The sequence below is a fragment of the Vidua chalybeata genome, chromosome 4, assembly GCF_026979565.1.
Source record: "Vidua chalybeata isolate OUT-0048 chromosome 4, bVidCha1 merged haplotype, whole genome shotgun sequence".
NCBI classification, from domain to species: Eukaryota; Metazoa; Chordata; class Aves; order Passeriformes; family Viduidae; genus Vidua; species Vidua chalybeata.
The window spans coordinates 43102993-43116626 of NC_071533.1; the positions used below are offsets into that span (position 1 = coordinate 43102993).

The following is a 13634-nucleotide window of genomic DNA, read 5'->3' on the forward strand; positions in this document are numbered from 1 at the left end:
TTACAGTAAAAAAAGCAACTAAAGAAAAATAGATTAGGGTAGACTAGGGAGTAGGGCAAGTTATTTATTTGAATACAGTTTAGGTTTAGCAGTTTAATTTTTTATTACTTTTTTTAATTTGTGGGTACACGCACAAGCATTCTACATGTACATATTTGACCAACATAGTATGTGTTCAAGTGATCAACATAAAGGTAAGCTTAATATTTAATACTGTAAAAATTATCTAGGATATTAACTTACTAAAAATTATTGGAAAATAGGATCCAGTGGAGTTCTGTATACTAGTGTTGAGGTTAAAGACATGAGGAATCAAATCTATACAATAGGACTCTGAAGGTTTATTCCTTTTTTCTTTCTTTTTAAACAAAATCTGAAGTATCCTGCATACATTTTTAGGTCTTTTGAAAATGCTTTCCCAAGTATTTAGACACCAGGGTGGGAAGGATTTTTCAACCAGAAACGAGCAAAGAGCAAAGAGCAGAGGGAACTTCAAACCTGAAGTAAAGCAGCAGCAAGAGATAGTTGGTGACATCTGAAAGTGACAGGACTGCTGATTGTCATCAAGCAAGTTGCCTAAATTTTAAAGAGAACAGAAAACTTTTAAATTCCTTTATTTTGGGGGATTTTTGTCTTATTAAATTTTTTTTTGCATATTTTGATATCCTGATTTGCAGCTTGGATATGCCTGGGCTAAAGATCTTAGTAACTTTGGGAAAGACATACAATTCTGTCAGGGCTAGCTCACAAAAATGTCGGTGTCTTGCTTTGAGGTAATGAATTCATGTCTGACTTTGTGATTCTAAAGATCCTTCGATGGAGTAAAAAAAATAACAGAGACATTCTGGCGTAATCTTTAGTTAGTCTTTGACTGACCTCTTGGCGGATGACTGCATTTCTATTGTGTGGACATCTGTGATTGGAGCTGAAGGAGGAGTAGGCTTCCAGAAATGGGAAAGTCTGAAAACAGCTGGAATATGGTTCCTCAGATGCTGTGACAGTATCCAGAAATATCTGTGGTATGACAGAAACAGTGGAGGATTCATGAGATTATATTATGCACAATTATTACAGCTCTTTTTTTCTGCACTTCACCTTAATTTCTTGATGAAACAGAGCCTGGGGATCCATTGTTTTCCAGTATTTCAAAAAGTAAAATACAGGATTAAACCTCAAGTTTACCATATAGAGACCTCTGAAAAAAGATCTTGCAGTCAACACAGGAAACATTTTAAAATATAAACTTTGTAAGTCCTATTTAAAATTAATTAGAACATTCAGGAGACTAGATTTACTAGTATCTGTTCTTCAAAATGTTGTACTGATGTTCAATTATTTAAATTTAAATGCACAGTTGAGCACAACAAATACATTCCCATATGCTTAATTGATATCGTCCTGTCCAGCCAATTCAGGTTTCTCATTCTCCAGCCTCATGGACAATCGCATCATGCATCATCTGGTTTCCTCCAAGCTTGGAAAAACCCCAGCTTCTCAGTCCTTTACAAATTCTTCTGATCCCATTCAACAAAGAAGTGCTGAGACCACCAAAGCCAGCAGTATTTCAGCCCATGTGCCAATAACTGTGCCAGTGACCAGTGAGACCAAACCTTTGTAGCCCCAGCAGTACCGGTGCTATCAGTGCTACAAGATACTGCTCTAAGCCTTGTTCATCAGAGGCTTCTGCTGCAGTGTTAGGTGAGAAAGGCCAACTGATAGCTCTGTCCACCTATATTTGTAACATGCTGTCCTTACTATAATTAACTCACTTGCCCAAAATACTGAGGTAGTTCCTGCTGGGCAAATGTCCTTTACTGAAGTCTACAATAACCTTTCACACTGTGTTCCGCAACAGTTCTATCCAACTTCCCTGTGCTTCTCAGCCAGCTTAGGCTACACTGTCCTGCCCTGCCGCAGTATAGAAACTCAGAATTTCTAGTCTACATCAGAAATTCTCATTCTCTACTTTTTCTTTTTCTGGGTTGAACAAATTCAAGATAAAGCCTGTGAATTACATGATCAATCTCAGTCCATTAGCCTTACCTTCTCAATATTTACTGCTTTTTTATTATCTCACTTAAGCTGATGATTTAACGACTATTAGATTTTCTCAGAAGCTTTGTTGACAATCATTGAAATCTTCATTGTTCATGAAAGAAGAGACCAATCTTTCAGTGTGTTTAGGCTATTCAGTCAGATTTGAAGGTTTCTGCTATAAAGGAGAAGCTTTTCTTTTGGCTGGGTCCTTCATCTAGGCTTGTGTCAAATTTATATTCGACCTTTGACATTGGGATATTATTCTGAAGTTATTCAGTTATTTCTGATACCTATAAAAATCTAATTATTTACAGAACTTTTGTTCTTTTAGTAAAAAAAAAGAATTAATTACCCATTCAAAGAAAAAAACATATAAAAGGTGTGCTGCTGGAGTGTGTAAATGCCACAACTTGATGGAAATATACTTTGGGTAGGTGTTATACAAACCTCCCAACAAGTCAATTGTGTTGCTATAAGACACTGCCTAAGTTCTCATTAAAAGATTTGGCCTTGGTCTCTAAGGTCAGGTCCCAAGAGGCTATTTGACTCCAGATGCAGATGTAGTCTAACCTGCACCTACTCACTATTTATACCCCTTTCCAGGAAAAGAAATCTGATTTCAGAATTTTCAACATCTAAAAAGAATGCATCCATGAATACAGCAAAGAGGGGGATGAGTGTGATGCACACTATTAGGAGCAGTGCCTTTGTTAAGGAGACAGCTTTAGACCTTGACAACCCTTATGTCTGCTGACACCATTGCCCAAACTTGAGTCACATGTTATCATGCACCTGACCAACACAAGCTTTTGGAAAAAGCTATAGTACAGGAGTGAGCTGAGAGGTAGCATGGTGCTGAGACACAAGGAAATGGTTAGAAATGGTTTGGAAGAGGCAGCTGTATAGTGTAGGCTTTGAACATGAACAGATTAACGCCCAAGTAAATGAGATTAAAGACAACATATAAACAACCAGCTTGGACCAGCGGAATGATTTGCATGATATTTTTCCAGCAGAACCTAGTGTCCTTCCACTGCAGATTCTGCAAACTTACACTTCTGGCTCATTTTTTCCTACTCACTAGGCTATACAACTATGCTCGTGGAACTATTCCTGGTTAATCCTATGCTATGGTACAGCCACTCTTTGTTGTCTGGAAATGAAGGAAAATTTCTACAAGCTGCAGATGCCAAAACAAGAGGCAGGAAAGGGTTACTTTAAAAATGGATGAGTGCATTCTGGGCTTAGATTACTAGAAGTGGGCAGAGGATTTTCCTAAGTCTCATAGACAACTTTTATCCCAGCCCATTTATCCTCTGAAGATACCTTGATAAAAGTCCAGGCCTGCCCTTCTAAAAGCAGTACTGGTCTGGTCTCCTAAGACTGAACTTTATAATGCACAACTCTCACAAAAAGGTCTTGGGCAGGTTGAGAAGCAGAAGGACTATGAGTCAGGCTGGGTATCCAGAGGTATCCACTGCATTTTTCATTGGAAAAAAAAAAATAAATTCTGCCTTAGAGGGTTTCTGCAGCTCTGAAGCAAGTACAGCACTGCTGCACTGTCTTGTGAACATAAAGTGTCCTTCTATTCCACACTTGGATGCTGGTGGTCAGCTGGGCCATGTCCTGTTCTCAAAATTTGGCCAAGTATAAATATTTACTGGAATTTTTGTTATTGTTTTAAGACAAAGGTCAGCATAAGAGAACAGACTATGTATCAGTCCTTTTTCCTTCAGAATTAAAGCTCCTTTGTTAGTTTGCTAGAACCTGACTGCGTAAGATTTACTTTCCCTATCTTCAAAGCATGGCCATTTGGCACATAGGAATGGCTCTGTGAGTTTTCCAGCTGACTAATCTTAAAGAAACTCTGCTAACTTACTCAAGGCCTGCGTCTGACCAAACCACAACAAATTGTGCCCCACATACCTTCTGAAAGAGATGCTGTTATAAAGGAGAGGGAATGATATTTTGTCATCTGTAAGCATCAACAGAAGTCTCTTCATTGATACTGGAGCTTTCAGACAGCCTTACATCAGCAGCTGGAACTAACTCCACTCAGAATGCTGACTTCAAATTGCAGCTGCATTGTAGCAAACACTAGAAATCAGGAAGAGGCTGTTAGGGAAATGACCTCCCCTTACCTGCCAGCTGTATAAGAGCACATATTGTACCTGCACCATCTGTGGATACAGCTTCACTGTAATTTAAAGTGTAAAAGCCATCATATTTTTCTGTCAGGATTCAGGACTCCCTAGTGTACACTAATATGTAAAACACTTTGTTGGTATAAGGTCCAATTGCATGTGCACATATGTCAGCCTTTACTGAGGCTCACTAAGTCATTGTCAGGCAGATGTTGTTTTGCCAGGTGTGCTTTTGTAGAACTTACATCTGGATAACTTTCCCAGAGAGGATTTTTAAATTGGAGATGGGCAAAGTCAAAAAGTTTAGCAGGTCAATTAAATAAGCATCTAAAACCCTGGATGATTATCTGAACCAAATTGAGATCCCCAAAATAAGAGTATAGGTCTTATAGAATAGACAAAAAATATATTATTTCCCTGCAATGATGACTTTTTAAATTTGCAGATTATTTTAAGTCATATTTTTGCAAACTACCAAGTTTTGTTTAAGTCTTGCATAAGGCTCCAGGTCAGTTTTATTTTAGCCAAATTGTTTTCCTAGTCCCTAGTTTAAAACCTTTTGAACCATATTGCATTCCAGTTAGCCTAGGTGGAAAATTTCCCATTATTTTGAATAAAAAAAGGAAGCTTTGAGCTACACAACTTAAAAAGTATATCTAATGCAAAAAGCAGAAACTCTGTATCGAAATGATGCTTTAACTTGCCTATATGTTTTGGTGGGAGAAATAGGATATTGCTACCAATACCAGTAGTTCAAAAGTCATTTTTTCATTTCATTGTGAGAGAGCATTATATTTGTAATTTGGGGGAGTTTAATAAAATGCCTCACTTTTCTGCTGTAGAAAACTAACTAACCTAAAATGCGAAGCAGCTAAGTATTTGATAGACTTTGGCAGTTTGGAAGGTTGGATGCTAATAAGCATAATTCTTCCCCTTCACATGTTAAACATTTTAAAGCTCTTGACAGGTAATAACAAAACTTTGACCTGATGACTGGATTTGAGGGAATAATTAGTAGTGGATATTTCATTAAAGAGGTATGGCTTATTTCTTCATCTGAAAATATTCCTCCAGAGGAAGCAAAAATTGGTCATGGAATTTTCTATCAAGGTTAATAGAAAATTCTTTTCAAGTCAATGAAATTCCTCAAAATAATTCTCTGCACTTATTGATTGTTTATGATTCTGTGGTGATAACATCTGATAATATTGCTTCATCATTAGTCATTCAGTAACTTCTTTTAAAAGTCCAGCATTTTTTCTGTGAAATATTTTTCTTGTATAAATAAAGAAATGTTTGTCTAATGGAAGATATATTTGGTAAAAATAAGTGAGAATTTCACAGGAAAACATTCTGATTCACAGAATTACTTATTTTGATATGCTACCAAATATTTCCAGAATATTTTTGTAGAATGGAAACAATTAAGCTGCAACCATTGCCAATTAATCAATTAGTTTGATTGGGATATGTAAAAATACAATGATTTCTACTGATATAAAGTCATTAGAAGAAAACAATCTGTAAACAACATAAATGTGCAAATAGGAATTGCACGATTCTCTGTACTTTTGACTACATCCATACCTTTGCAGTAGGGCATAAACACACATTGTTGGAGAATCTTTATTTTGCTGTGCAAGTTCTCAAAGTTCTCAATGCTACCACCTTTCCGACTGTGTATAGATGAAAAAGAACTCTCTAGACTCTTCTCATTTGACAGATTTACTATATTACACATCTCATTATTCAGTACATTAATGCTGAAAAATGTGTGAAATATGATGGAATCACGGAATCACATAGGTTGGAAAAGACCTCCAAGATCATTGTGTCCAACCTCTGACTGATCACCACCCTGTTAACTAGACCATGGCACTAAGTGTAATTTTCAGTCATTTCTTGAACTCTTCCAGGGATGGTGCCTCTACCACCTCCCTGGAAAGTTTGTTGCAATGTTTAACAACCCTTTCCATGAAGAAATTCTACTTGATGTCCAGCCTGAACCTCCTCTGGTGCAGCTTGAGGCTATATCCTCTCATCCTGCCACTTATTGCATGGGGGAAGGATTGAGCTCCCACCTGGCTACAACCTCCTTTCAGGTGATTGTAAAGGGTCATAAGGTTCCTTTGAGCCTCCTTTTCTCCAGGCTAAATAATCCCAACTACCTCAGCTGCTTCTCAGAAGACCCTTCACCAGCTTCATTGCCCTTCTCTGGACTCACTCCTGCACCTCAATGTCATTCTTGCAATGAGGGGCTCAGAGCTGGACACAGGATTCAAGGGGTGGCCTCACCAGTGGCACGCACTGGCTCATGTTCAACTGAGCCCCCTTCCACAGGGCAGCTTTCCAGCTACTCTCCCCTAGTCTGCAGTGCTTCATGGGGTTGTTGTGACTGAATATATGAGGCTAAATCAGAAAAGACTGAAGGGCTGTTAGAGATTAAAATTCCAAGAACCACCTTGCTTTCAGATGAGGATATATTTAAAAAGCAAATAAGGTACCATGTTGTCTTGAGATGCATCAGACATATATCTCATGACCAATGAGTCCTATTGGTCAGTCTTCATCTAGCAAGGTGTTTCTAGAGGTCCTGTTTTTATGCTAATTGGCTTACATTTGTTCATGTATTGTTTATTCTAAAAGCAGACTTCTGTTAAGCAGCCCAGGCAGATGTCCTCAAGCTTTTTAAAGGAGATTACTCTTAATGCCTTCTGCACGAGGTTAACAAAAATACATTTTCCTCTCCTGAATGTCATACTTCTGGTCACTCTGCCAGGACTCTAATTCCTCTTGCAGAAGTTCTGTGGAACGAAGAGCAGAAGGAGGTGAAGAAGAGGTTGCAGCAATTAGTACACAGAAACATCTAAGAACAGCTCTGCAGCCAACAAATACTGTAAATAAATAAAAAATATTTTATAAGATTTTTTAATATAGTAAACTGAATTGCTTTAAGATAGATTAGTTACAATAAGCCTGTGATAAAAAATTTGTAAACATGTATTTAACTTTTCAATTGACTAGGTGTGTATTTCAAATTTATTATAAATTCCAAACCATGAAAGTATCAAAGTGTTTCAAATTGGCTATTTCAGCCAATACTTTGTGCTACTGTAGTAATTCCTGATTAGTCAGGACGTGAGGTTTGGGATTATATTCAATAGTGAACAATAGCTAAATTTAAAAAATATATATATAAAGCCATAGTTGTTATGATAGGTGCAGGATGGACAGTTGTAGAAAAAAACATGCTTGTAATCTACTGAAAAAAATGCACCAATTGTATTTGCTTCCTTTACAAAATAAAATATTGTTTGTTCTTTTCAGAGCTGGCCTTATTTTTACATGAAAAGTGAATTTTAAGATAAGGCTATATTTTCAGACATAAAAGGATTTTCTTTATCTCATTTCCTGACACTCTGCTTTAGCTGCTTTTTCTTTAAAAGAATCATTTGACCTTTTAAATTACTAGAAGGGGAGATAAAACATCACAGAGCCTTTGGAGATGACAGACAACTGATCAAATAATTTTCAGTTGCTCTATCTGTATCTTAAAGCAGCAGGTTGCAAAATCCAGCCACATTTGAACAGCATCAATCTGTCTTTATGTCATTATGTACAGAATTTTTTTTATGGTCACAGAAATCCATGGTAAAACTCACCTGTAAAATAGTATCTTTTTCTAGATTATTATGAGAAAAAAAAACAAACAAAACATGGGAACATACCTCATTACATTGGAAATTAGCTCAACCATAAATCAGTGTGCACCTGCTAAAATAATTTTCTCTTTCTGGTATTTTCCATATAATACTCCTTCACTGTGCAATGCAGTGTAAGTAAATCAGCTATCTTTTAAGGAGACCTGATGGCAATTAAACTTGATTAATAGCTGCTGTGATTCCAAGGTATTAGTCTTTTCTTCTTTCAACCTTGCTATTAATATGAATTTTCAACCCAAACATAATTTTGTGAAATGTTATAGAATCTGAAGACAGACAGAAGATGTTTAAGAAGACAAAATGAGATTATAGGTCATAGATATCCTTTTTAAAAGTTGAATAAAAATGAATTGAGGTCCAGAAAGATCAGACAGAAGAGCTCCATCTCCTCTTTTACCAGACTTGGGGCTGAGTCTGTGTCATGCAGTGATAAATTTGATTAGATATGCTGGCAGTGTGGCCAAGATGATTCAGGTCTTCTTGTGACAGATTCCTATGATATACGTTACATGCAAAATTTTGGTCCAGATAAACTTCATCAAAAACCTCAGCCCTACAGTTTAATCATGCCAGATATGTGCAATGTGTGCTAAAAAGCACTGCAAAAAGAGCATGGACCACTAGAGGTCTGAGCATGAAGTCAGATGTGTGTTATTGTCTATCCACACAACCTCCAAAGAAGTTTAAAGGAAACACCTTGAGACTTGTGTGGATTTTTATTAACCCTGCACTGTGAATTGATGGGGTGCTGGGGAAAAACAAACATAGGCAGAGAAAACATGAGGCCTGCCCTGCACAAGAGCTCTTTATTGACAGTTTATGACATAGGCTTGGAGTGGCCCAATATTGTTCCTATGACCTTTGCCTCCCAAAACTTACAGGCATTTTCAGACTTTGTTCACCCGTGAGGGCCTGCTGGCCTTCTCACTGCAAATTTCTTCTCAGTGTTGTTCTGAGCATTAATTGTGACCACTGGAGACAATGACAAGTGCTTCTTGCCATCCCTTGACCTAAATTTCTGCCAGCTTCATTTTCCTAATCCACACACAGACATAGTTCAGGATTGTCACAAATTACACAGGACAGATTAGTAACGGTTAAAATGTTGAGCTTGCACCCAAATTCCAAGCCCATGTTGGCCCAAATTCAAAATAGGTTGCAAGAGAAAAAAAGCATTGCAAGAAATAAAGCTGTCTTGATCTCATTTGGTTTTTTGTTCTATGTTAGCTTGCTATTAAAAAACTGAAATAAGAATGGCTAATCAGTTAAAAGCCTATGGAGACATATCTTTTAGTAAAGAAAAAATTAGTACAGTTGGGTTTGTTGCCTATATGAATATTAAATTTGATAGATTAGGAAAGGTATCTCCCTTGATCCCAGTATACCTTTCTGTATTATGCTCTGTTAATTTTTTTTTTTTTTTTTTTGCAGTAGCTTTCTTCTCAGTTTTCTCCATTTCTTTAAAAAAAAAAAAGCCCAAACTGTTAAGAAAGTGGACACAGAAAAAAAGATTTTGGCTAAATATTCTAAAGCCATGAGCAGGTAAAATGTAAAAGATCAAGATGAAAATTAAATTTGCTTCAAAATAAATTCTACATTGCTACCAGGCTTCATGTTATCTAACAGGGACTCATTAAAACAAAATTGAACAGAACAGTAAAATAGATAATAAGTACACACTAAGTTCTAGGGCCAATTTTTCTGAGTGATTGAGTTCTTCGAGAGCTTGCGGAGATTAAAAGCCTGCAATCTATTTTCCTTACCACTGTTGTGTCTTGCCAAATCTGTCTTGAGAACTAGAACAGGAAATACCCTCCCAGCAGCTGTATCTGTAGATTTCTCAACTTGGGCTTTTACTCTCAAACAGTATTCTGCATTTCTGGGGCATGATCACATTTTTGCTTATATTTGAAAAGTTCTCAAATACATCACTTTGGCAATGGGTATTAAATACCTGTCATTCAAAAGAGCCAATAAAATGGAAAATTTCAACCAGGCTGTTAAGATATGACAGCCAAGAAAGGACAGCCAGTAGAAAACAAGATCTTTTGAAGCATCGATTCAAGCATAATAATAAATCTGTACAAACTGTAGTGCTCTTGTTCCCCTTTTTTTTCCTGCCTTCAGCTTCCACATTACAATATTTGTAATACAATATTTTTTTTTAATTGGTAAGCAGATATAGTGTTATTAGAACAAGTAAAAATCACCTGCCAGACAATTCTGTGAAGTGAGCAATTACAAGAAAATAGTACTATGTACACTATTTATAGTCCATATAGGCCACCTGGTCTCCAAGAGTGGAACATCTTAAAATCCTCTGAAAATAAGAAGATAAATTCAGAATCTACTAATTTTTTTTAATTTAGGGATTAGCTAAGAAATCATTTTGATATGTATAGTCACACCAAATAGTCACTTCATTAATATGTCAAACTTCACCACAAACCACAAACATTTTTAGCATTTGTTACATTCTTAGGTAAAGAGTTCTCAGCTGATCTATACATCTGCACTAAGAACCTCTTCTCTGTTTGCTTTGATGATCTTTAGTTGCAATATTCAGAGAAAAAACAGACATTAATGACTTTTTAACTTCTCTGTGCTACTCTCATGTTTATTGGTCTCTTTCATGTTCTGCCTCCCCATTCCTTTTCTCTCCCAAAATGCCTTTTTTTTTTTTTTTTTTCAAATCAGGTCTTTCTTTGCTCTGATACAATCCTGTTCCCCCTCTCTGAATATTTTCCAGATCTACTTTATTTGGTTTTGAGATTCAGGGTGTCAGCTGGATTTAAACTGTTGTATAATGAAGTAGAAGTTGATATGATCTGTGCAGAATCTGAAATATGGGAAAACCATACTACAATGCCAAGATATTTCAAAGAACTACAAGTAGTAATGTTGGAAACCAAATGTTAAGTCCAGGTTTTCACTTTGGGCTTTGTTGCTGAGTTTTTTAAACCTTTATTTGCACAATTCTTTCCTTTGGAGGTTCAAAGTACCAAATTTAAACAAAGAACTCTGAAATACCAGTAAGTGACTATGAACCATTCTGATCTGGAGTTTGAGTAAAGCTGCATATTTTAATGAAAATGATACAACATTCAAGAAACTTCCACAAAAGCAGTGGAGCAGTCCATAGCAGTTATTTTTCCCTCTCTCTCTCCCTGATCATGCCATTAGCTTCTGAGTGGCATGGTAAAGAAAAATCCAACACCAGCCCCATCTGCTCTTTTTATAAGATGACAATCAGGGAGTGGTTCAGCTGATAAGTGCCAAAGTGTTCCAGAAACCCACAGACACAGATGCTTTGATTTTCATGCAATTTAAAACACAAGAAAAATCTTGCTTGGGGAACAGCCATACTCTCCCGACTGCTTAATTCTACTATTGCTACTTTCTACTGCCTGCATACCTCAAAGGCAGCAAATTAATCTTATGTGTGAGCAGATAATGGCTGAGAGTCTACCAAAAAAACAAAAGGAGCTTTCCAGAGCAGCCTGTGGGAAGAAACAAAAGCTTCAATACAGGAAGACAGAAACAGCAGGCAACAAAGCAACAGCGGATGTGGGGTAAAGAGGAAGCAATGAAAAAGTGGATTTGGAAACATGGAAAAAATGCAAGAACCCAGAGAACAGAGCAGGAAGACTCAATGGAAAACAGGAAAAATATTATAAGTAAAGGGATCCAGAGTCAAGATGCCAGAAGAACGAGTAACTTGGCTACCAGAATAAAAAAATGGGTGAGTTGAACATCCTACTTCTGTAAAAGATGGAAACAGAGGTGTCATTGATCCACAGGATTCTTGGCATACATGCAGGAGTTACTGAAAGGAAGAGCTGGTGAAGAGGCACAGAGATGTGAACTCTGATGAATGGCAGGGAACCTGGGCAAGGTTGGCTTCAAAGGCCACAGAATAAATACACAGTTCCTGTGTCATCACTCTCTCATGAAGTCCTGAAAGGTTCTCCTAATCCCTACAGAGGTGAATAAGTAAATTGTTTTGGGAGGGATGGAAAGTGACACAGAGCCCAGTGAACTCCATGCTAAGATGTCCATGACATTGCTCTGTGTCATGTTTTCTTGACATTAGAAACAATTGGAAACTATACCGTCAATAAGGTGATTTTATAGTAAATGCTTCAGCTTGTTAAAAAAAGGTTGTGGGGGAGTAGGAAAAGCAGTCCCACACAACATACAAATTTGTGTTCGCTGTCAGCAGCTGTGGGAAGATGACTTAGGAAGTTGAACCTCTGCCAATCTGTGTATGAAGAGTAGATGCCTAATTTTGCAGCAGCACCCAACTTCTCAGTACTTACTGTGAAATGAGACACCAAAGAGCACAGAAAATACTGATAGGAACAGCACTACATTCCATGTTCTGCATGCAGCAGAGCTGATAACTTCACATGCTAATGAACAGAAGTTGCACTGGAGATGGTACCTTGTCCACATCATTGTTTGTCTTTGGCCAAGCTGATCTTTATCCAATCACCTGCATGTGATACCAGTTATCTCCTGAAGCTTCTGAGATGTAAAGGGCCAGACACTTGCCTTCTGCTTCACACTAAAATAATTACCCAATATTTTGTGTCTGGAAGTTGTTGAAAAATATAGGAACCAAAAATCCCTACCAGCATGAAAGCACTACCTTCACATTACATAGTTGATTTTTGCTTTTCAAATCATTAAGAAGTTGCATCTTGAGTTCAAGCAACCTACTGAACTTCAAGGCAAAAAATGCTCTTTGTGACTCAGAAGTATTGTGGAAATGCAACTGAAAAATTTAGACATTGCAGTTCCAAGTAGCTGGACATCTTGGACAACTGGACAGCACTTATGCACTGCCAAATGTCTTTACTGAGTCACAAGATATACTTTTAGGAATGATTATCACACAAGCTGTTAAACAAAGTTGGTTATGGACAGCTCAGTTTTCCAAGCATTGCTTTTAGTGACCTAAAAATGAATGTTTATGGCCTATCATCAGATGCATACATTATGTTGGCTTATAAAAGCTCTGGAAGAGTCTACTAAAGCTAAGCAGAATTTAATCACTAGGAAAGTATTTCCAGTCATTAAAAAGAGCATATGTGTTTTGGAAAACTTGATATGTAGAATTCTAGTGGAGGGAGGGGGAGAAACAACAATATTTTACTCATTAAATAACTTCTCTGATGTAGTATTCTAAACTGTGCATGGATACACAGCAGTTCACGGAAAACACATTTGCATCAGATTCCAGGAATTGGATTCTTTTTAGTATTCTTTGATGGAAAATGAAGGCTTGGCTGCTTACCAGATTATTTGCTCTATGATAAATGTAAAAGTTTTACAAGCTCTGAAGGATTGTGGACAATCATTCCTGAGAAATTTGATCATCACTGAGGCTGTTGCAAAAGCTGAAGATATGCTACCAGCTCAGTAAATCCTGTAATTGAGATATGGATGTAGAAGTTGCACGAGAAGACTACTGTGAAGGATATTTATTAACAGCGAATAAGAAATTCAATTACATACCTCCACAGCAAACAAAGTCTCTTGGAAATAGCATGACAGTGGCACACTTTCAGGAGATAATTATCTTCAAGCTGAGCTATCAGTTGCCTTGCTTGAAGTACACTAAACTGGTAGAATCTCTACAGTCAACACTACTTCCAAACTTTTATTTGCACCTCTCTTTCTGTCTCTGATATCCTAATCTTTTGCAGCAAGCTTAAATACCTTCTTT

General features: G+C 37.1%; 1 long non-coding RNA gene across 3 annotated transcripts in view; it reads right to left on the minus strand.

Moving 5' to 3' along the window:
- Nucleotides 1-13634, minus strand: part of LOC128786897 (uncharacterized) — a 25676-nt gene continuing 12042 nt past the window's right edge. Inside the window, exons 2-5 of one of the 3 annotated variants that reach the window (XR_008430502.1) lie at nucleotides 6799-6985; nucleotides 3964-4134; nucleotides 877-1014; nucleotides 1-576 (exon numbers count right to left, since the gene is read on the minus strand). This is a non-coding gene — a long non-coding RNA (uncharacterized LOC128786897). Of the gene's footprint in view, nucleotides 1015-3963; nucleotides 4135-6798; nucleotides 6986-13634 lie in introns of all 3 variants that reach the window. The other 2 variants (XR_008430501.1, XR_008430503.1) reach the window with 2 other exon arrangements.